Here is a 24053-nt window from a genome sequence, read left to right as displayed (position 1 = left end):
CTTATAGTTTTAGCCCTTGTATTTAGGCTTTTGATCCACTTTGAGTTAAATTTGGTGTGAGGCAGGTGTACAAGTTCTTTTTTTTTTTTTTATCTTGCCTGCAGAAATCTAGTTGTTATATAGTACCGTTTGTTGAAAGACCACTTTTGTCCCTGTTTAGTCATTTTGGCACCTATATTGAAGATCAGGGGACAATAAATTATGGGTTGCTTTCCCCTTCACCTGTAACAGATGATTAACGTCCATCCAACCCACCTGATACCCAACTACCTCCAACAAAAGAAAGATACTTTCTCAACTATTTATTTAAGAAATATTCTAGTGGGGGGATGTGACTCAGTGGTAGAGCACTTGCCTAGCATGCATAAAGTTCAGCGTTCAATCTCTAGCACTGCAGGAGGGGAAAAATTCTACCAAGTCACTAAGAAATCCTACAGGTAAATTAGTATAATTTCTCTAAGTGCTAAACAAACATAGCATGCAATAGCAAAGACACAACGCAGTATAATACATAAGGATTTGAAATGGAACACCTGGGTCTGAAAACACAGCCTTTCAGAGACAAGGAGAAAGAAGGGTCTTCAAAGTGACCCTTGTTATATTATATTAAAACAGTGGGGCCAATCGTTCCCAGGACACTTTTCTTTTTAGCCGAAGACTTTGCAGGTCACAGTAATGATGTCATACTTGGTGAAGTTACCTCTGACCACATTCTCTTCCAGGAATATAGTTTTTAATACTAAATTATTTTCCCTGAAGATCACAGAAATCACGATGAGGATGATGTTGATGATGAAGAAGGAAGAAGAGGAGGAGGAAGACTCAGCAAGGAATCAGTCAGAATCACACATGCACACTCAAACACTATCAACCCCACAACACACAAGGCTCAACAGACATTTGCAAAACCTGGCACAGACAATGACACAAATCAGAAGATCCTGGTTAAGTTGGTGCACTTTAGACTCTGACCAGACAGCCAGGAGTACTCTGCCAAGCTAGGAGGTAGCCTACTGTGCAAACCAGCTGCATGATCGCACAACACAGCAGCCATCTCCAGATAAAAATTAACTTCTCTACTTCTAGCCAAGCCAGATTAGTAAGCGTTTCTAAAGCATAAGTTTGCTTTATCTCACTTCCATAGTTCACCTCTTTGATGCCTAGAAGAGCACTAATATCATTTGGATCTTTGGTTTTTTGGTGTTTTGGTGTTTTTTAATGGTACTGAACTTTCAACTCAGAGGTCTTGTGCTAGCTAGGCGGTCCCTTAAAACCTGAGCTGCACCTCCAATTTCTTTTTGCTTCACTTGTTTTTCAAAAAGGATCTTGAATTTTATGTCAGGGCCAGAATCTAGATGATGAATCTCTTATTCATGCTTCCCATGTGGCTGGGATGATGGGCACGTACCCATGTGCCTAGCATTTTATTGGTTCAGATGGAATCTTTAACAATTTATGAGCCGCTGAGCTCAGCCCTGATTTCGAGCTTGAAGTATGAATCAAAGATCTGTGTTAAAGATTTGGTTCCCAAGGTGGCACTGCCGGAAGTGGAATACTGACCTAATGGGGAAGTCTTCAGGTGAGTGGGGGACCTGCCCTCGAAGGAGACTGTAGGGCCTCACACCCCATCTCTTTGCTCCCTGGCTCATGAGAGAAGCAAATTTGCTCTGCCCTGGGCTGATATATGCTGCCTTGCCACAGACCCTGTTCCAAGAGGCACAGGGAAAACCCACTGGGGACTAAAGCCTTCAAAACCATAAGCCAAAATTACCCTTTTCTCTTCATAGGTTGATGATCTCAGGTATTTTGTTATAGTAGTGGAAAACGGACTAACACAAATGCCCTCTGCCCTGCCTCCTTCCCAATGAAACTCAAATGGTCCTCTTTCCAACATGGAATCTCCCCCTCCTCCCACCACCCCCCCCCCCCCCGCCACTTGTCTTTCCTCTTTACAAAACTTCTTCTAAATGGCCCTAAGTTAATGTCCAATTTGAGCTCTGTGGGGGCTCAGGTGAATTTCTATCACCTGCCTACCGGCCCCCATGCTCTGCAAAACACTTCCCACCACTCCACGCACACACATGAGCATGCTGACTGAACTAATCATTGTGTCATTTAAGAAAACATTACCTGAAGCCAAATGTGCCAGCTGCTGGACTTCAGTCCAGATCTTCCACACAAAGTTCTATCTGTCTCTGCTTGCTCTTTTAAACAGACTAGCATTAATTGCTATTATTTAGAAACTTCACATTAAAACCCAGATCCTAAAGGGTGTGTATATGTGTGTACAGGTTCTAAACTTCACATTAAAACCCAGATCCTAAAGGGTGTGTGTGTGCGCGCGCGCGCGCGCGTGCGTGCGTGCGTGTGTGTGTGTGTGTGTGGTACAGGTTCTTGTCCAGGCCTTGTCGCTGTCTCTCAGCTCTTTCACTCAAGGTTGGCGCTCTACCACTTGGCCCTATAGCTCCATTTGCAGCTTTTTTGGTGGTTAATTGGAGGTAAGAATCTCACAGACTTTCCTGCCCAGGCTGGCTTCAAACCATGATCCTCAGATTTCAGTCTCCTGAGTAGCTAGGATTATAGGCATGAGCCACTGGCACCCAGCTTCCTACAGCTTTTTTGTTAGAGGAAAACAGTAACAACAACCCCCTATATATACACACACACAATTTGGGAACACTAAGCTTCTATTTCTGTAGGACAGCAAGTAGCTAGAGATAAAAGGACTCCTTTAGACAGGCCATACACCCACCATGTTCTCATTTGCTTCATGTTTTCCTGAGTTAATTTGTTCACTTCCTGCTCTGTGGTCCTAACTTATGCTTGCTGAATATGAGTACAAAACCCCAGTAACACAACCACACACTGAGAAAATCAGCTTCCAGTAGGCTGCATAACTGTATGTTCCCAGGAAGCAATATCAAGGCAACGTATTTTAATGTGAACTACACCACACTCCCATTGCTCCATGGAACAGCCTCAATGTTGCCCTGTGTGGTCCGAATAGAAGAGGCTGTCAGGTTGATCACTAACCAGATATTCAAATGAAAGATGACTGTGGAAAACCCAATAGCTAAAAGGTATTTCCGCTTAAGATTCTGGAAGAGAGAAGAGAGAGATTTCTATATATTACAATCAAAGCAATTCTAGTAAAGAGGTAGTCATTTAATCCACACGAACATGTTGCATCTTTATTACAAAAACAATTGGATTTCTTTTCTTGTTTTGTGTGTGAGTTGTGAGGCTTAGGCACTGTCCTTGAGCTCTTTTGCTCAAGGCTAATAATCTACACTTTGTTCCACAGCTCCACTTCTGGTTTTGGAGTGGTTAATTGGAATAAGAGTCTAACGGGAACTTTTCTGCCTGGGCTGGCTTCAAACTTCAATCTTCAGATCTCAGCCTCCTGAGTAGCAAGGATTACAGTGTGAGCCACCAGTGCCCAGCCAACAACTGGTTTGGGGGAACTGAGAGCCTACCTGTAACTAGTTGCTAAACCCATCTGAACATAAATAAACTCCATGTTCCAACTTTGGTCACTACAAACAAGGGTTCAGCAAAGCAATAAATACCACTAGACAGAGATAAAAGACTTATTTCTCTCACTCCTAAGCATATAATACAGAACCAACAATGACATAAACATTGTTTTAAAAAACAAAAACTAATCCTGTAGCTGGGAACCTGTGGTTCTGACCTGTCATCCTAGCTACCCAGGAGGCTGAGATCTGAGGATCACACTTGAAAGCAGCCTAGGCAGGAAAGTCTGTGAGACTCTTATCTCCAATAAACTACCCCAAAAAAGCCTGAAGTGTAGCTGTGGCTCAGGTGGTTGAGAGATAGCCTTGAGCAAAATCAGTTCAGGGACAATGGCTAGGCCCTGAGTTCGAGCCCCAAGACGGCACACACAAAAAAACCAACCTAACACTGTAAAAGCACATGGCAAGAGTTTCTCTGTTGGTTCACAGACTCGGCTTTCAACTAGCAAGGTAGATCCTCTATAATCAACCCAAAGAGACTTACTTTTCCTTACTTCTTAGTTCACAGAGAATTTTGCTGAGAGACTTGCCTGGGACAGAGTCCAGTTTCAGCCTGGTGCTTCCTGAAATGGAGAGAACTTTCTGCCTCTTATGTGGGCTTATTACAATTCTGTAAATGCTGCTGGTTTTATACTGATGCCCTCATAAATCAAGGGATCACGACTTTAATTAGGATTTTAATTTACTCCATTAGGGGGAGTTGGACAGGGAACACTTAAGCAAATCCCAAAGAAACATAAACATATTAACACCATTGTTTATCTGTGAAGTCAGAGTAACTCCTGGCCTTTCTGGTTTCCTAAGACTAGTCTACCCTAGCCAAGCTATCAAAACTCTCTCTGAGGTCACCAATCACCTACATGGCTTTTAAATCTTGTCTGACCCAATCTTGGTGCTGACACCCTCCATCACCTGCCCATGACCTCTGGTCTCCCCTCTGATGCCCATACTTCCCCACTTTAGCCAGACCTATCCAGGCGTCTTCTCCATCTTGTCTTTCTCTGCCCTTCAAAACATCCTTAAGCTGATGCCCTGGTTCCCATACACAACGTGACCAAGTAAGCTGTAATAAACATACAGCAGTACTGGGCTGAGAGTCTACCTTCACAAGTCCTCGTAATTCCATTTCAATCTACATACCCATTATCAACCAACTTCATTATCCGGCTAGATACAATGAGGCTTAGAAATCAACCCGTGACATACTATGTACACGAGCAAAATATGGGCAAAGAAGAAGAACCTGAACCTAAGTCTAAATGCAAAACCTCCATCTGGACCAGGGCCTACAACATCATTTGTCACATGAAGGGACAGACATGGATGTTTCTCGAAAGCTTCTTGCTGGCTACTCCTAGCCAGGTACCATCTTCACTGATGATTTTTTGTGATCCATGAATGGGATTATCAATATCTACAACAACCCACTCCTGTGGAGAACCATGTCCTTCCCCCAGCATAACTGAGGAGACTGTACACACCCAGCCATCTGATGACAATGGCTTGGATACCATAAAAGCGAGACTGGCTTGCGAAGCAGGCCCACCCAGAGGGAGGCAGAGACGAAACATGGACAGGTGGTAGAGTCCACCCTGAACACACAACTTCAGCCTCCAGCCCGTTTCCTGTGTAAAAGCCAGGGTTTGGTAGTTTGTACCCTCAAAGATCACAATCAATAGAAAAGCTGCCAGGAGAAAGCAGGAGGAACTGCTCTGTCTAAAAAGAAGCAATGGCCCCGTGATACACCAAAGACCACAGGTTACATGCAGTGAGAAAACCAGGAAGCAAAGGTCTGCTGCGTATTGAACAGCGTGCTGGAGCGAGAAAACAGACTCAAAACACAGCCCAACTGTTATTGATTGATTGATTGATTGATTGATTGATTGATTGATTGTCAGTCGTGGGGCTTGAACTCTGGGCCTGGGCGCTGTCCCTCAGCTCTTCAGCTGAAGGCTAGTGCTCCACCACTTGATCCACAGTGCCACTTCTGGTTTTCTGGTGGGTTATTGGAGGTAAGAGTCTCGCGGACTTTCATGCCCAGGCTGGCTTTGAACCCCAATCCTCAGATCTCAGCCTCCTGAGTAGCTAGGATGACAGGTGTGAGCCACCGGTGCCCGGCGAGACCAACTGTTATTAAACACACAGTCCTACACAGGATAGTTGGCCTGTGATCAGCATTGGAGCCCACCCTTGACCAGACTGCTCCAACCATTTCCTGGCTTTCCCAGGTGGCAGGCAGGCACTGGTGATACTTCTCAAGTTTTGTTATCACGCGGGCATCATTCTCACTGTGGTCTCTTTTAAACTCAAGCATCCCTCAGAAGCCCATCTTGGAATGAGCCCACTGAGGAGGAAACGTCAAGGGTAAAGGATCAAAAGCGTCAAGACCAATCCTCAAAGCACACAAAATGAAAGAAGTTCCAGAAGCTAACCACCAAAGCCTTTGCAATTTGCATCCTTAAAATGTCTGATTATATAATTCAGTTATGTCAGATCTCTTAAACTGACATTGCTCCAAAAGAAGGCTTTTAAAAAATTCAACTGCGTAGAAGCCATCAAATTAAATACATCACCTTCAAATCCATGGCAGAATAACCTCTGACATTTATCATTCTGCTATCCATCTTCACTGCTAGAGGTAATCAGAAATGCTCTTTTGGGGGAGAAAAAATAAGTTTAACTGAAGAATTATTTCAAACAAACCCTGTCAAAAAAGCAAAACCAGGGGCTGGGAATGTGGCTCAGTGGTAGAGTGCTTGCCTTGCATGCATGAGGCCCTGCGTTCGATTCCTCAACACCGCATAAGCAAAAAGAAAAAAAAGCCGAAAGTGGCACTGTGGCTCAAGTGGTAGAGCGCTAGCCTTGAGCTAAAGAGCTGAGGGACAGCGTCCAGGCCCAGAGTTCAGGCCCCACGACCAGACCCAAAAAAAAAAAAAAAAAAAAAAAGCAAAACCAATTCAAAGCAAAGATCTGGTCATTTCAAGATAGTCAAGTTACTTTAGGAAAATGTATGATTACCTGCCTAATTTTCTTTCTCTTCTTTTCTGTCTTCCCCTGAAGGAAATGAGGAAATCCCATCCTAAGTCAAAATGTATCAACAGAGCTGAGTAAGATGACTTAACATCTATAATCCTAGCTACACAAGAGGTAGAGATTGGCAGGATCATGGTTCAAGGCCAGACTGGGGAAATTTTTTTTTTACAAGATTTCACTTTAACCAATAAAAGGGGAAGCATCAAGGCCCAAACGAGACAGGGCAAAAGAGTCAGACCCTACTAGAAAAAAATTATAAGAGCACAAAAGGCTGGAGGCATGGCTCAGGTGGTAGAGTATCTGCCTAGCAAGTGAAGGTTCTGTTTAAACCCAGGACTGCCAATGCATACATGCATACATACATACATACATACATACATACATGGATAGGCCTAATGTGATAATTTACTGAGGACAGAGCATTCTTTCACCATCTGGGAGAAAGGGATAGCAGATTCAGCCATAGAGAACCAGAGCACTTCTAATACAGTTTACTTCTCACTCTGCTAGCCTTCATTCACAGATGCTAACTCTGCATCTCCTTCAGGCCACACACTGTTCCAAGTACTAAAGACACAGTAGTTGGCAAGACCAGTGTGTCTCTGTTCTCATACAGCTTAAATTCTACAGGGAGAAAAAAAAGAATAAGTAGGCAACACAAAATACAGTGTTGGCTGTTATTACCTGCATGCATTACCCTGAAGCCACTAAAGGGATAAAAATGACAAAGCAGAAAGGTCAGGAGGTCAGGAGGTCTCTGGGATGGTGACATCTGCAGAGAGAATGGAAACAAGAAGGGGAGACCTCCAAGGTAGACAAAGAGACTTTCTAGCAGAAAGAATGCAAGGACAAAGATCCTGGGGCAGAAATGAGCTGACTATGTGCACGGAAAAGAAGAGCGGCCGATATGATCAGAGCCCAGTGAGCCAGAAGTGCCGAACAGAGAGGTAGGCGGCGACAGGCACTGTGATGGGAGAGTCAGGGGAAGGAATGAAGCTTGGGCAGGGAGAACCTGCCAGTTCTAGACACCTCTCAAGTCTGCTTGGGAGGGGCGTGGGGGTGTCACTTAGAGAGACGAATCTGCAGCCTGTGCTCCTGGGACACAGATGGAGAATTGAGAGGAAGCTGTGTTAGTCACGGGTACGTTACAGTGCCAGGGCTGGATGAGACTGGCTAGAGTGGAAACCAATGAAGAAGAAATGAGGACCAAAACTGAAGCCCTACACCACAGCATGTTAGAGGTGAGGAGAAGTGGTCAGAGAGAGCCAAGGGCATTGAATGCATGGCACTGAATACAGGTTGTAAAACCTCACTGTAATATTAAAATACATCCTCTGTGTTAAGACTTTCGTTTTTTTACAGACATATGAGTCCATGCAGATAAAAATCTTGGAGAATATAGGATGATCTAATAACAGTGGCTAACTCTAGGGTCACGAATGGAACAAAAAGAGACTCCAGCCCTGGTAGTAATGCCTGCAAGTTTCATGAGGAGACTTTGGCTATTTTTAAATCTTAAATGGTTCCCTAGGCCCACCACTCTGGGTGGAGATGCTGAAGGGGACAGTCAGGCATCAAGTGTCAGAACCAAGTATGTCTGAGGGCCCTGTGGTGTTATAGGCAGTTTTCCTACCAGGGTGGGCAGGTACCATCAATACAACTTCACCAGCACAGCTCTGGCAGCTGAAGTGTGCTCAGGGAGAATCTCCCTACACAGCTTCTATTTTGGATTCCAGTGGGCTATTTAACAAAAATCAGATAAGAGGTGTTAAAAAAAAGAAAAGCAAGAAAAAGAAAAACCTCCCCAGTGAGAAGCTGTCTCCAACAAGACTCCAGACAGCATGATCTGCAGCCTTCAGTGACAAAGATCAGATACTAAGCTACCAATTAACCATGCCTGCTTTTTGAACAAGTCCTTTCCAAATGATGACAATGTCTCCTTCAATGTCATGATCAGTTTTCTCTCTATTTTCTCCTGGGAAAAAAAATGCCTCTAGAATGTTGTTGGGTGCTATAAACTCCAGCCGTTGTGAGGTACAGTTTACGAAGTGGTTGAAAATTCCAGGTAAAGAAACGCGGTGAAGATGCAGGAGACTGGGTTCAAGCCCCACTGGAGTGAGGAACGAGGAGGCGGAAGGAGAAGGTGATGGTGATTAGAAATGTAGGGTCTTACCCAAAAACAGCAACAGAAAAACACAAGTCTGCCAATCAGACAGCACACTGACTACGGTAGAATCTGTATTTGTAACACTATCCTTGTCCTAGGTGGTCTATCTATCGTTTGAGAAGCACTGCCTAAAAGCAAAGCTAGAGTATTACCATAACTTTCAGGGGAAAAAAAAAGTTTAAAAACATAAATGCATTCCCAAGCTATCTCCCAATTTGCAGGCAGAGAACACAAGAATAGAAGCCCTCAAAGTCTCAGGAAATGTACAGGAGACCTGTAGATCTGACACACACCCAAGAGGTAGATGCAGAGTCAGAAGAAAAGCACAATAAAAACACAAGGGACAGGAAGCTGAAGACAGAAATGTGTCAACAAAGGAGGGCAAATGGCCTTTATGGTAGAAATCAGCAATCACCCAAATAGCTCATGTGCATTCAGTCTAGGCAGTCCTTGTACCACAAGCCCCATAGACCAGCTCAACTTGCAGCCACACAACAAGCTCAACAGTATTGGGAGGCAGGATGAAAGGTGATCAGCTAAGCCATTTCTAGCTAGAATCAGGCTGCCTGGACCAACATTGCAACTGTTGCTCTGGGCATGTTAATTCTCTATGTTTCCTCATAAGGAAAACAAGGATCTGACCACAGATTCACACTCATAGAAGAAACCAAAACACTGGGAAAGCTTTCATTTCAGAGCAGGTACCATGTCAGTTTAATACCTATTATTATCAGTAGTAGCAGTCATTGGTAGTAGCATGGCAAAATTATATGCACTAGAATAGCTATGATAAAAAGAAGGACCAAAGAACTAACTCAGGACAAACTCCAGCCAAGAAACATTAATCACTAGAGCAGAAGGACTTCAGGCAGTTAAATCCAAACAGTCCTACAGCTCCAGTAGGGACAGATAATTGGCTGGTTTTATGTGAGCAAACGTGTTCATAACACAACAAACGCATTACTTTGAATAGAGTTTGCCTGTCGTTTTCTAATCAAGAAACAGAAGAACTCAAACCAGAGAGGACTAAATAGTCTCCTAAATGCCAAAACTGCTGCCCACGCAAGGAAGGCACACAATGAGGATGGCTAAGAGCAATGGCTGCTCTTTGCTTTGGAAGGGTGAAAGCCTTAGGGTCCGCTTAGCTGTGGTGATGGACATTCAGAGACCATCCTTCATGCTGATTTATCTCCTCTCTTCCCCTGACCCAGCAAACTGCTCGATGTCACCCGGGTGCCCTTTCCTTAGCGTTTGAGGATGTCTACAATTACACGGCATCCTTTAACTTCACACACTCCAAAGTGAACTACAGGGGAAGAAGGAAGAACATGGAGTCTCTCTACAAAAACAGCTTAACTAACTCTCCTGGAGCAGCAGCCTCCAAGTTCTGAGAGGAAAAAAAATATTCCCTCTAGGGGCTGGGAAGGTGGCTCAGTGGTAGCGTGCTTGCCTCACATGCCTGAGGCCCTGGGTTCGATTCCTCAGCACCACATAAGCAGAAAAAGCTGGAAGTGGCACTGTGGCTCAAGTGGCAGAGCGCTCACCATAAGCTGAAGAGCTGAGGGACAGCGCCCAGGCCCAAAGTTCAGGCCCCATAACCGACCAAAAACATATATATATATATATATATATATATATATATATATATATATATATATATATATCCCTCCAAATGCTTAAATAATTAATTGCCTCCTACGAAACGGGGAGGGGGGACAAGAACTAGCTAACATCAACCTCACTTCCTCCTTCTCCCTTCACCATCCCAATCTTTAATCAGAAAGGAGAGAACTATCTTGCTGAGGCTCTACAAACTTTCTTCTTAGGCTTAAACACAAAACAAAATTTGACTCTAAGAAATAACTCACCCCTCCTATCTCTCTAAAACCCTGTCTCTTTGACATTCAAGAATGAAGTACGCAAGGATTCTGGGGGGTGACTGGTTAAGGAATGAGGGTGGAGGAGAGGTTGAGAACATGCTTTCACACATAACAAACATGGTAAGGATATGTCTTCCTATAAACGTCATCAAAACATGAGCTCAGCTACAACTTGGTCATGAGAGCAATGCTTATCTATTCCTGATAAAGGAGAAAACAAAGCTCCCAAACAGGCAGAGAAGATGCAGAACCTGAAAGAACGAGAGGGAAAGACAGTGTAGACAGTTCTGAGAAAAGCAAGGAGGACATAGCCAATACCAGGCTGTGGGCAAAGCCAAAAATGCCAAGCTGGTTCAGGAGAGCCTAGGTTCACAAGGAAGTTAACACTGAACTGTGTGGACTGCAAGGAAAGGCCTTAGTAGTGAGGGGTCCATCACCCTACCCTGAATCCAATGTGAATTCTTCAAGACAACCCAACCCTGCAATTGCCCCAGCGAGAAACAGATACCCCAGAGCTACAAGCAAGTTCCCCTGCTCAGAAAGACATGGGAGGTGGGAAACGGTCCTTGAAATGAGTGAAACAACCCTTTCCAGGAATAACGAACCCCACGGCTTTACCAAATAAGGCAAGTGAAAGCTAAAAGCCAAGGAGGAACAGGCTCAAACTGCATCCTTCCTAAAACTAGCCAGCTGGAAGAAGAAATGCCAGTATCCCAGCTCTACTGGCCTGGATTGTACATGGGAAGAGAAAATGCTAAGGAACTATAAACGGAAGGACAGTGTGCCAAGGAGAAGCCAGGGGTGTACCGAGCCCCGCGGCTGCAAGAACCTTCAGGAAGCTTCAGCCCCACAGAGCTGCTGCCCAGTCCTCCTGTGGGAAACAACGCACACTTCCTTCTTGCCAAATCGGCATTCGTATGGCTTTCTAGCACAAAGTCCAGATATAGCATGGCTACAGGTTATTATAGATGAAGCTAGGCACTGCTTTCATTTCTCAAAGTGAAAATATTTATATGACTACTTCCGTTTAAACATTTATTTCACTGGGTTTTTTTTTTTTTTTTTGCTTCCAAATTAAGTCCAAATTTCCTGTTTTAGCCAATCTTCCTTTTCCTCCCCCAGTATGTTGAGCATCCGTTACATGCTAAGAAAAATTTTAAGTAGGAGACAGAGACACAGAGAGGTAGACGCGGGGGGGGGGGGGGAAACAGAGCGAGAGATTGCTAATATAAAGGTTGGGGGTGTAAGAACAAATCTTTCTCTGGGGTTCGGCCTTAGATTTTGCCACTGTCTTCCCTGTTTTTTTTTCAGAAGTGCCAGCAGTCCAAAAGGTTGACCCATTACAACACAAGTGCCACCCACAGAGCTGGGAGGAGGATGACACATTCCACAGATTTTTCCCGGAAAGACGAGAGTTTGCTTTCACTTTCCTGCCATTCCATGGCAAAGTCAGTGGGACAGCCACGGAGAACCGCACGCGAGGGGTTAAGTGGCTAAGGCCTTTCCAGTATGAGAGTTTTCTTCTATCCACTCTGCTTTCCGCGCTGCTTCGGCGCTCACTTACTTTCTCAGTTCTTATTTTCTTTTGCAGGTTGAAGATGGGAGATGATCCGGCAAATCTGGGAAGCACAGAGACAGGCAGAAGACTACATCCATCTTCGCCTACACCGCAGAGCAGGCTGAGCGCCCACGCGGTGGATGGGGAGTGGAGCTGCGGCAACCCCCACCACGCCAACACACTGAGAACTGGGTCAGCTGGCTTATCTGGGTGGGTGTGGGGGGCATTTCCTACAACTTGCAGCAGGAGCCCAGCCTTTAGGCATTAAACTAACCAGCTGTTCCACTGGCAGATTCCAACATTTCTGAATCTGAAGACTTGTCTAGCTGCTAGAAGGCAACTGAAATTGCCCGCCTGATAAACAGAAAAAGCATCAGACCTCAGGGTGCAGGGGTTGATCTCTGAGGCCCAGCTTTGTGATTATACCAAAGACACTTGATCTGATGATACCATTCAAAACGACTCAGGCCAGCACAGGAGCAAAGAAGTATGCCGGCCTTGTACATGGCAGAGATTAGGAAACAGCAGCCTCCAGACATGGGTTCAGCGCTTTAAAAGACATAATAATAACTCTGAGACTTGGTGACTGTTAACCTGTCACCTAGCCCAGCTTTTTTCCAAAAATCAAAAATAAATAAATGCACTCAGAAAAATGTTCAATGCCCAAATAATTTCTTTTAGGCAATTAAAAAAAAAACCCTGTCAGAATTATTTTAAGTTCTTTAACATTCTGTGTGGGCAAGATGACATTTCAGGTCCACAGGGAGAGGCCCAATAGCCTTCCAACACCAGCAACGTCTTGGAATGACCTCGCGGAAACAGTTCTAGGGCACAATTTCTGGCCTGTACAATTTAGTCATAACCAGGGCAGAAAACAACACGGTTCCCCCTCCAGTCATTTTTGCATCACAAATGATTTCTGAGCATTTGGCTATTTTTAGCACTTCATACAGTGAAATCTGCACATAGCAAAAATAGATGTTTGCTTCATATAAACTTGTAATGGGGTGGGCGTTGCTTCTTGTCCCAGACTTAAATTTAACACTGAATTGAGCCGGTCCCAATATACAGTACACAATACCCTCCCCATTTCCTGCAACAGGGTTTCTATACAATATGACAAGCAGCCTACAATGCATGTGAAAGTAACTAACTTACACCATGCTGGTCTGTGACAGAAGAAGAAGAAGAAGAAGAAGAAAAAGCCCCTGCTGGTAGTTCTTAACCCTCCATCAGGAGTGTAGCTCAGGGCAGACAGGTACAGTCCACCAGGGCACCACAGGGGAGGGCGCCCCTGTGCAGGTGGGCCTCTTGGACAGGAGGCTGCAGCCATTTAACATAGGCCCTCTACCCTGCTCTGTTTGCACCTGCAAAAGCTCTCTCCAAGGTGGCCCAGTTGGTAGGACGGGATGCATTAGGGGTTCTTCCAAAGAGTTGCCTAAACCACTGGAAATTGTACTGATACTGGAAACAGGTGGCATTTTACCTTTCTGAAACATCTGAGTTGGCACGTGGAAGAATGGAAAGTGATTTACATCAGAGCATAAACGCAGTTAAGTCCTCTGTCTGTCCAGAGGGAGAGGAGGACAGTAAAACTGCTCCAGCAGCTGTCATCATGATTAGGATCTACACAAAACAGTACTGTTGGTCTGAGGTAGGAACCTTTATTCCTCTTGTCCATGTGGGAATCTGCCCCAAAGGTGCCACCCTTGGCCTGCCTCTCATCCCCTGGAATCCCTGTTCCCTTGGCAGGGGGCCCCACCTACTCAGTGACTGCCATTTCTGGGCATGCTCAGTTCAGCTGCCACTGCTTGTCCATAAGAGGTTATGCTCTGATTAGCTCAGCAGTGAGAGCTCTGTACCCACAAGGGGTGGCCTGGATAAAGGAGGGGGGTGGTGTAAATAAGCCTGGGGGATGCAGGTGGAAGCCACATCATCACATCATTCACATGCTTTAACAGTGAGCTACAGAACACAGGCTCAGTGAGCACTCACTCCACTCTGCTGTCTGTAACTTCCTGTAACCTCCCAGTAACACTCTGAGTAACTGCCTGAGATAGAAGAGCATTACATAACTATGCTAATTCAAACAACTGGTTCAGTAGTTCTTACAAAACAAAATGGTATGAGGAGGTGTAGGGTTTTCCTCCCCTGTCTCCTCTGAGAAAGAAAGTTTAAAAAAAAAAATAATAACTGGATGAGAGGTTTGCAAAGCACTTGCCTAAGCCATTATCCAAATGGTTTCTTGAGCAATCTGAACCTTCTTCATACCTGAATGGTGAATAATGTTAATATTCTCCAACAGGAACACTATGCAACATATAGTATGGTTACAAAAACCTCCAAGTCATTCATTTTGTAATCCTCGATCAACATGTGTGCTGAAGATTGGAATGTCAATGGGTTCAGTGATTGCCATAATAAAACAGGTAGAGCTTCTAAGGAATAATAAAAGAATTACAAATGGCCAATCCTTATACAGTTCCTTATTATGGATTTTTCTATGTATATTAGGCTTTATCTTGGCAAATACATAGTGAAATAGATAACAGTGAACCTTCAGTGTCAATGAGAATGGCTAAAAGGAAAAAAGAAAAAAACGTAAACAGAGTGGGTGCTGGTGGCTTACACCTGTAATCCTAGCTACTCAGAAGGCTGAGATCTGAGGATCATGGTTCAAAGCGAGTCAGGGAAGAAAGTCACAAGACTCTTATCTCCAATTAACCATCAGAAAACTGAAAGTAGTGCTGTGGCTCAAATACTAGAGCACTAGCCTTCAAGAAAAGAGCTCAGGGACAATGCCCAGGCCCAGTTCCACAACCAACCAAAAAAAAAAAAAGAAAGAAAATTTCATATATACTGATCATGTAAAGGTTGTTTTTATTCTTGTCATTGTTCCAAAAAAAATACAGTAAGCAAACTATACGCATTGCATTAGGTATTATAAGAAATCTAGAGATGCTAAGTTTAACTATACAGGAAGATAGGCTGGTTATATACAAAATTAAGCTATTTTATATAAGGGACATAAACACTGGCTGAGTTTATTATCTCAGGGGAATCCTGGAGTCCTCGGCGACAATGATGGAAAACCATTTAGAAATATTTATTGCTATTAATAAAGCATTATATCATTATATAACTAATACTGACCAAGTTCAACATAACCAATGCTCAATCGTATTATGAACTATTTACAATGTGGTATATGTACTCTACAGAGTGCATTTTATAGTATCATCTCGTTGCATGAGCAGGACACACATCTTGTAGTAGAAACTGAGGCTGAGGGTCGAGGAATCTTCCTAGTATCACACAGCTTGTGAACTACAAACAATATGCTCCTAAACCTTACCAACACAAAGTCCCTGCCAAAACAGTGCTCCCTAGAATCACAATGTTCAGCAACCATGGGATCACTCAGATGACTAATTCCATGGAACTAGATGAAATCTTTGGATAAGTTGAAGTCGGTGATATCACATAGGTCATTAGAATTTTCACCCTTGTCAGCACTGTAGATGCTGGGTGCCATGACTTAAAACACACACACACATATACACAAGAAGCACAACCCCAGGAAGCAAGACCACAATAAGTATCAATGCCTCTACTAAGTATTCTCAGTGGCAAAGCAACCTTAAACTACAAATAGATCGGCAACCTCGTTGGACACAGAACCTCCCATGTGAACAGGGAGGCCAGTCTACAAAAGAAGGAAATTAATCAAGAAAGTCAAGCTACACATCATAAATCTCTGAAATGTGAGCTGAATCTCTGCTGATCTTTGAGAAGTTCTTTTCTTGGCTCTCCTAAATGACAGTGCAGAAGAACATCACCTGTAAGTTTGTTCGAGCTCTTCCAGATCAACATGCAAAAATTATATCACTATGCTATATTCATTTAGACATGGATCTCATTCTGAATCTACCTTCAAATAAAAGCGCGGGCTCTACACACTGCAACAACCACGATCAATTGCCACTGACTATTCCACACCCCTGGTCCCTAGACAGACGCTAGCTACCACACTCAACCCTCCTAGATAAACTTTCTGTTTCTGGAATTCACTGGCTTCTGCATGGTTCTTCCACACATTTGTCTTCTACCAATGATGCCATCTCTCCTCACCAAAATTCACAGCACGGCATGGCCTGAGAACCACCTACACCTGCTTGTGAAGATTCATAATGCACACCCACAGACGTGGGGGAAGAACTCAGGAATCTACATATCCAACGTATTCCCAAGGCATTTCTTTAAGCATCCCCAAGTCTGGAACTTACTATTCAAAGATAAATGTGGGCCCTATCTGCTCCAATAATGCCAATCACCCAACAGGTCCACTCTCTACTCATTGATTCTATCTATGAGCTCATACTGTATTTACATGGAGAACTGCGTAACACCTTGTAACTCTTGCTAGTTGTTATCATTGTGTGCATTCCATCCATTATAATGAAAAGAAGAAATAGAGCTATCATGTTCCAGGGGGGGGAATTCTCGGCCTGAACTTATTTGCTACATGATAAGACAGAGTTGTAATGTTTCTTGTTGGCTTCCCTGGTTGTTTGCTTGTATTGATAAATTTTCATGGCCTGTAATGATGTGTGTGTACACACACACACACACACACACACACACATACACACACACACACACACACACACACACACACACACACACACACACACACACACGACTCTTGGAAGAATAAAGGTTCTCCACCCCTACAAACTCTTGTATCATCTTTAAAAAAAAAAAAGAGGTGTCCATTTTTTTTAGCCTCTTACCATTCCTCCACTCTTAACATGCATGCACGCATGCACATGAGTGTTGTCAGCTTTCTAATATGAAATATGTCACAATAACAAAATACTTCGCACTGTTGGGTCTCAGTTACTATTCATTTCACTCCTCAATTTCCCATGCTAATGGAGAGCTAAATCTGGGGAGATAAACACCAGCAAACTACCCAAGGCAAAGGTATTTTTATGTATTTGCTTTTGCCTTTTTTTTCTTTTGCACCAGTCCTGGGGCTTGAACTCGGGGCCTTGACACTGTCCCTGAGCATCTTTTGCTCAAAGCTAGCACTTTACCACTTGATCCACAGCTTTACTTTTGCCTGGGCTGGCTTTGAACTGAGAGATCCTCCAATCTTAGCCTTCTGAGCACCTAGGATGACAGGCATGAGCCACTGTTGCCCAGCTTGTTTTTGCTTTTTATTCAACAATATGTTATCTTCCAAGCACATTTAACTTTCAGGCATATCATTGCAGACATAAAATCTGTCCTACCATTCTGGTTTCCTCATGGAAATCCTTATCATGTACAGAGAAAGCTGGGAAGAGGGATAGATAAGCTGGATTGACAAATCCCACTTAAATCTTTTCCCTGCCCCTCCCTACCAAATGAGTTTGATCTCTGGTGTTTATGCTCTTATAATATGCTTTCCTTAATCCTAGCACTAATCTGACTATGTCATTTTCTGTTTGAATATCTCTAGCAGGAGAGGATATTACAGGTATAAATCATGGCTGTTTCTTAAGAAAGCCATTTGATTATGATGTAGCATACATGCAGATGAGCAAACAAATCCCAAGTAGAGAACTTGAATTTTTACAAATGAACATGCTTAAGTAGCCAAGAAACTAAAGGACACTGGCCCCCTGGGAATGCCCCTTAAATGCCCTGGCAATTTTCTTTGGATCTCTGGTTGCCTACCCAAAGCTCCCAGGATCCTGCTGTAATGTTTTGAACATCATTGCTCCTAACAGACTAACTAGTGAGACTGAAATAGACAGCTCAAGGCCAGGAAGAGGTGTGAATAGGCAAAGGCCATGTTCCATTCCTGAGACACTATCACAGTGACGGACACATCCAACGCGCTCTCCAGAGCATGGAAGACCATTTAAGGCAGAAGTACTCTGCTAGCAACCATGCATGGGTGCTTGAATCAGTTAATTCTACTCCCATCAGTAGGACTTCATCATGAACCCAGTTAAGAGGAAACAAAGCAATTACACATGAGTCTAATCCCACAGCCCCAATGTTCAGGGCAGCAGGTAGAAGGATACCAGAAATATCCCAAACAAACTGAGAAGAAAAGCCCATTGTTTTGGGATGTTTTGGTGTGTTTTCTAAGGGGGGGTGGAGGTCAGAGGAGGTTTTATTATATAATTCACAGACTTGTTCAGGGACCGTGTCCCTGCAAGAGGAATGTCTAGCTTTGCTTTACATGCTTTCCAGCAAGTTTGTACAAACAAAGCATTGCCCTCACATTACAATAAGAAATGTGTCTGCAGGTAATGAAGAACAGCCAGACTCAGGAAGGGTGATCTGGGGCCAAGAGGACAGAGACAAACAATTCCCATCAATCCTTGAACTGTTTTTTTTTTCCTTCACTGAGGGATTAGATGAGGCATCTCCACTTTCCAGCTCAGCCCTCATGAGCAACAGCCCATGTTATCAATGGGAGCTGCAGAAACCAAACTGAAGTGGGGACTGGTTAAATATCATTCCAACTCAGAATAACATATTCTATTTCTTCTGTCACCATGTTCGAGGTGTGTGTGTGTGTGTGTGTGTGTGTGTGTGTGTGTGTGTGTGTGTGTGTGTGTGTGTGTGTGTGTGTGTGTGTGTGTGTGTGTGTGTGTGTGTTACTTGGAATTGAACACAGGCCCTATCTCTATGTAAGTCAGATAGATGCTCTTCCATTTGAGTCACACACACCCAAAGCTGTTCAGATACAGGGATACAAAAAGTAGTCTTCTATTCACTGACTCCCCAAATATGTACTGAGTATTTTTTAAGTGCTAGGCACTCTTTGGGATGCTAAGGTAGAACCTATATTCATGAGTTGACCTCCTTCTGGGAGAGTCAGTCAGTAGGAATCACAAGTCAGAGGTTAGAAAGGGAGGGGAAGTTCATAATGACTGACTTTTCAGAGAATGGGTCTGAAAGCAGGTTGCAATTGAGCTGTACTTGAATTAAGGATGAGGGTGACTCGAGCAATGTCTGAGCAGGAACCAAATCATTCCATTTCTGCTTATCCATTCCCACTCTGTTGCTCTATAAAGGACACACTGCAGAAGGCAAAGGTGCAAACAAGATGGATGCCATGACACAGACAAGAGCCAAGAGTGATCAGGAAAAGGGTGGCAGAGATGGACAAGCTGAGCAGCAGTCAGATGTGAGTATACTGTGAGCATCAACCAAGAAGCTTTGCTGAGGGATGAGGGAAGGAGAGAGAAATCAAAACCACTATGAGGTTTGGGAGATGTGGAACCTACTGGGGGAGGGTCTTGATCTTTAGCCTGGGAACAGCCTCATCCTGTTAACCTTCCTGCAGCCCCCAGAATAGCTGACATTACAGCTTCGTTCCATCCCTGGTTTGTTGGTTCAGATAGGGGAGTCTCACTACCTTTATCTAGGCTGGGTAAAGACTCTCTCTCTTTGGTCTCCACATCTGAGTAGCTGGGATCGCCAGTGTGAGCACTGTGGCTGGATTTTGTTACTTTCATAATGTAAAGACTGTATTAGAGCTACCAAGACATAAAAAAACTAAAAGACTGAACTTGCTGTTTCCTGGGAGAAGACTGAGAGGTGCAGGTTTATGAGGTCTGGTGGGGAGGAATCTGAGAGGCCGATCGATGCAGAATAGGAGGTGGTTCGTGTGAGTCCGGGGGTGGAGGGAGGAGTCTAGGCTATGGGCTAGTAACTAATTCATGAGGTAGAATTTGGAAATGAATCAGACCTAGTGGTGAGACAACAGGCATGGGATCTGAGCCATAAGGCTCTACAGGAACCAGAACTGAGGGGCCATACTGAGTCCTATGTGAGAGAGAGACAAGGAGAGAGGAGGCAGAGAGGAGCAGAGATGTGGGGGTAATGTGTGTGTGCATGGACTCTCAGAGAGAAGAGCTCCAAAGTCTTTAACATTTAGTGATCCCCGTCTTGCTACTTCATCCTCTCTCGCTCAATTTCTTACTCTTCTATGCCAATCCATTTGCCTGTTATGTCTCCCATATTCCTAACGTCACCCTGAGTGAGTTTCCATGCCACTAAATAACCCCTAATAAAGCCTTCAAGAATGGAAACAACATATGTGCTATCAACAAGTCAAATCAATTGTTCACAGCAAAACAATTGGCTGGGGATTAGCTCAGTGGTAAAGCTCTAACATGTGTGAGACTCTGGGGTGTACCCTGAGTGGTACAATCAATCAATCCTTCAATCTTGGGGGATAAATTTCATTATATGGTCCCAGATCTTTGTTCCTCCCTATATCTGTGTTCTTTGCCACTTAACTTTGAACTTGTACCATGGGTGGGGTGACCTGCTCTGCCCTTTGACTTAGAGTTCAGACCCAAGTGGCACACTTTGTCAGCAGAGACTTCATGGGCTCACACCCTGGCGGCCTGCTCCTAGACATTACCATAAAGGACTGGACAATGACAGACCCGTGGAGCAGAGCCAAGTCACCCTGTCCCCGCCCCTTCTGGCATCGAGCCAACCCCTAGGCATGTGGACAGGCTCATGCAAGACCAGCAAATCCTCTGACTCCACACACAAAAGCAATGTGTTGTGTGCCCTAGGTAACAAAAACAACGATGCACCGCATCCACCAACATCACAGCAGAGAAGGGAAGACAAGTCCTCCTCCCCACCAAAGTGATGTCCAGATAGGGTCAAAGAGCAATCGGCAGAACAAAACCAGGAGCTTCACAAAGACCTAAATGATACAGGACTTGGTTGACCTGGCTCCATCTAATGTAACACACACATTGTCACTAGCTATCAGGCACCCAGGCGCTTCTGTTCGTGGCTTGCTGTACGGGTGATTGGAAAGACTCAAGAAGCCGTCTTTTCTTCTCTTTAAGAAAGTCTTTCATTCATTCATCCCAAACACATCATTCATCTTCAATGAGATCTTCTTGTTAGTGTGTGGTCTGACTACACTTTTGACCTCCAAAAGCATTACATAGAGAATATATATATATAGGGCTGGGAAGGTGGCTCAGTGGTAGAGCGCTTGCCTTGCATGCCTGAGGCCCTAGGTTCGATTCCTCAGCACCACATAAGCAAAAAGAAAAAAGCTGGAAGTGGCACTGTGGCTCAAGTGGTAGAGTGCTAGCCTTGAGCTGAAGAGCTGAGGGACAGCGCCCAGGCCCAGAGTTCAGGCCCCATGACCGGACCCCCCCCAAAAAAAAAAACAAAAAAAGAAAGAAAAGAGAATACACACACACACACACACACACACACACACACACACACACACACACACACACACGAATGCTAGTATCATTTTGATAGATGCTAAGCATGGATTGCAAGCAATTTTGAAGACACTTGGCTGTTTTTATGAGAAATGTGAAAGTTCTCATTAAAAAGTCTGAAAAGGTTTGTAAAAGTGTGAAAGCCATTGGGCACCAGTGGTTCATGTCTATAATCCTAGCTAATCAGGAGGCTGCGGCCCACAGGACTGAAGTGTGAGACCATCCTGAGCAGAAAAGCTCTTCAGGTTCCATCTCCAAAATATCCAACAAAAAAGCAGTACTAGAGGCATGGCTCAAGTTGTAGAGCACCCGTCTAGCAAGTGTGAGGCTCCAAGTTCACAACTCAATACCAAAAAAGTGAAAAGTAGCCTGAGTAACAACCTCATATATACCTATGGTAGAGTTTGAAATCTGTCATTTTTTTCCCTAGGAACTGTGAGCGTGTTGTATGTTAAAACAATAATTAGAAGAGCCTCTAAATGTTAAAATATGCAATGTTCCAATTGAAGAATGGCTCACTGTACTCTTCAAGTGTTGGCTGCGAAGACAGGAAATGAATAGCAGTATAACCCTTAGTGTTATACATGGGACTCATGAACACAAGAGGATCAGTAAATACCAGTTCTTGGTCAGCCAGCAGTATAAAAATAATAAATTCCCACAGGAAGTCCTTTCCTTGAACTCGCACTTAGTTGCCTTCAGATCTATAATAACCATTAAAAAAACTTAATTAAATATGCATGAGTGCATTCAACAGCTGGTCTTCGGAAACAACAGCCATCCTGGAATTTAATGTGAGCAAAGTTAAGAACCAAACTCCAGAATTATGCAGCTCCCCTGACAAGCTCAAAGACCTATTCTCTAAAATAAAAAATAAATAAATAATAAAAGAAGGAACAAGAAGACCTATTCTCGAATACCAAAATCCCCATGTACCCTTTGATGGATGCTACTTATGCGGGCAAACACATAGAACCATTACTTCCCAGTTTTTGGATCACAGACGCCATGATTCCTCCTAATACACCAAAAGGAAATGTTTTTGTTTTGTTTGTTTGGTGCTGGTTCTGGGGCTTGAACTCAAGGCCTAGTCGCTATCTCTTAGCTTTTTCACTCAAGGCTGGCACTCTACCACTATGAGCCACACCTCCATTTCTGACTTTTTCCTGGTCAACTGGAGATATGAATCTCACAAGACATTCCTGCCCCAGCTGGCTTTGAACCTTGATCTTCAGATCTCTATCTCCTAGATAGCTAGGATTGCTGATGTGAGCCCACCATCACGTGGCTGAAATATTTCTTAAAGGTCCCAGAGACATGGGTTTGCAATCTTTTGGCTTAGAGATGACCAGCACACAAACATTATAGTACACAGCAAATTTGTTGTGAAAGACTCATTTTTCTAAAGAAAGTATGGTCATCAAAGTGATTTCAGTTATAAATAATGTAAGGTATAATTTGTTTATAAATTTGGGAAGTACTATTATATGTGGTTATACTCTAGACATACATAATCACATTGGTAGGTTACAATCAAATATCTCTTAAGCCAAATTTGATATTTTACAGGAAGGATGAAATGTAAGGAAACTTACCTTCTAGATTATCACTCAAACAAACTTTAAAAAAAATCAATTTAGCTGGGTCCTTTCAGCTCAGGCCTATAATCCTAGCTACTCAGGAGGCTGAGATTTGAGGATCGCAGTTCAAAGCTGCCCTGGGCAAGAAAGTCCAAAGGCTCTTATCTTCAACTACTTTGGTGCTGTGGCTCCAGTGGTAGAGCATGTTATCCTTGAGCAAAAGAAGCTCAGGGAGCAGAGGCCCAGACCCAGAGTTCAAGGACTGGGCAGGGAATCAATTTAATGATGCCACTTTCTGGCTTAAAAGCTTTCATAGGGCCCCCAGCATTCCACAGAAGACCATGCACCTTGGAAATGGCATACAAGAACTTGCCCTGCTGAGTTCTCAACATGTCCAGTCTCATCAGAACCAGTCCTGCCTAACACTAGATTCCCCCGCTTCCTGCCACACGCATGGCTGGCTCAGCCCACTACTCTCTTGAGTTATGGCCTTTCCTGTCACCTTGTCTTTGCAAGCCTGTTTCTTCACTAGAGTGACTTTATTAACCACATGCAACTCCTTCCTCACCTTGAAACCCTTCCCCCCTTCTTAGCCTGAAACACATGCCCTCCTCATGTTCCCACACCTTTCCCTCCCTGCTTGGAAGAGATCGCCTCCAGAGTGGGCAGAAAGCCTTAATCTGGGTTGGGATCCTCAACTAAAGAGGAGAACAGGAGAGACATTAAAGGTTTCCATTACCATGGCTCACATCAAAACGTGTGTGTGTGTGTGTGTGTGTGTGTGTGTGTGTGTGTGTGTGTGTGTGTGTGTATGTGTGTGTGTGTGTGTGGTGTGTGTGTGTGGTGTGTGTGTGCGCGTGTGTGTGCATGTGTGCGTGTGCGTGTTCTGTAGTCTCCCAACCAACATCTCTAGCAACTTTATCATAAAACTTTTTAAATACCCAGCTCTTCTCAGGCCCTGAGTCAGGCCTCCCTAACCTACCCCACTGCCCTGACTTTGGCTTGGGCTTCCAATGATCAG

The 24053-nt window shown here is 44.0% G+C and overlaps 1 protein-coding gene and 1 long non-coding RNA gene across 8 annotated transcripts in view; one reads left to right on the top strand and one right to left on the bottom strand.

Moving 5' to 3' along the window:
* LOC138816317 (inositol 1,4,5-trisphosphate-gated calcium channel ITPR1-like) overlaps positions 1 to 24053 on the bottom strand; it is a 275135-nt gene that overhangs the window by 213748 nt on the left and 37334 nt on the right. The window lies entirely within an intron of this gene.
* LOC138816316 (uncharacterized) lies at positions 12033 to 12826 on the top strand. Its single transcript, XR_011368614.1, has 3 exons — positions 12033 to 12123; positions 12208 to 12366; positions 12467 to 12826. It is a non-coding gene; the product is annotated as an uncharacterized lncRNA (long non-coding RNA).

This window comes from Dipodomys merriami, unplaced genomic scaffold (assembly GCF_024711535.1).
Source record: "Dipodomys merriami isolate MVZ:Mamm:240054 unplaced genomic scaffold, mDipMer1.0.p SCAF_690, whole genome shotgun sequence".
In the NCBI taxonomy this organism is placed as follows: Eukaryota; Metazoa; Chordata; class Mammalia; order Rodentia; family Heteromyidae; genus Dipodomys; species Dipodomys merriami.
This window is presented reverse-complemented; position numbering and strand designations above follow the sequence as displayed.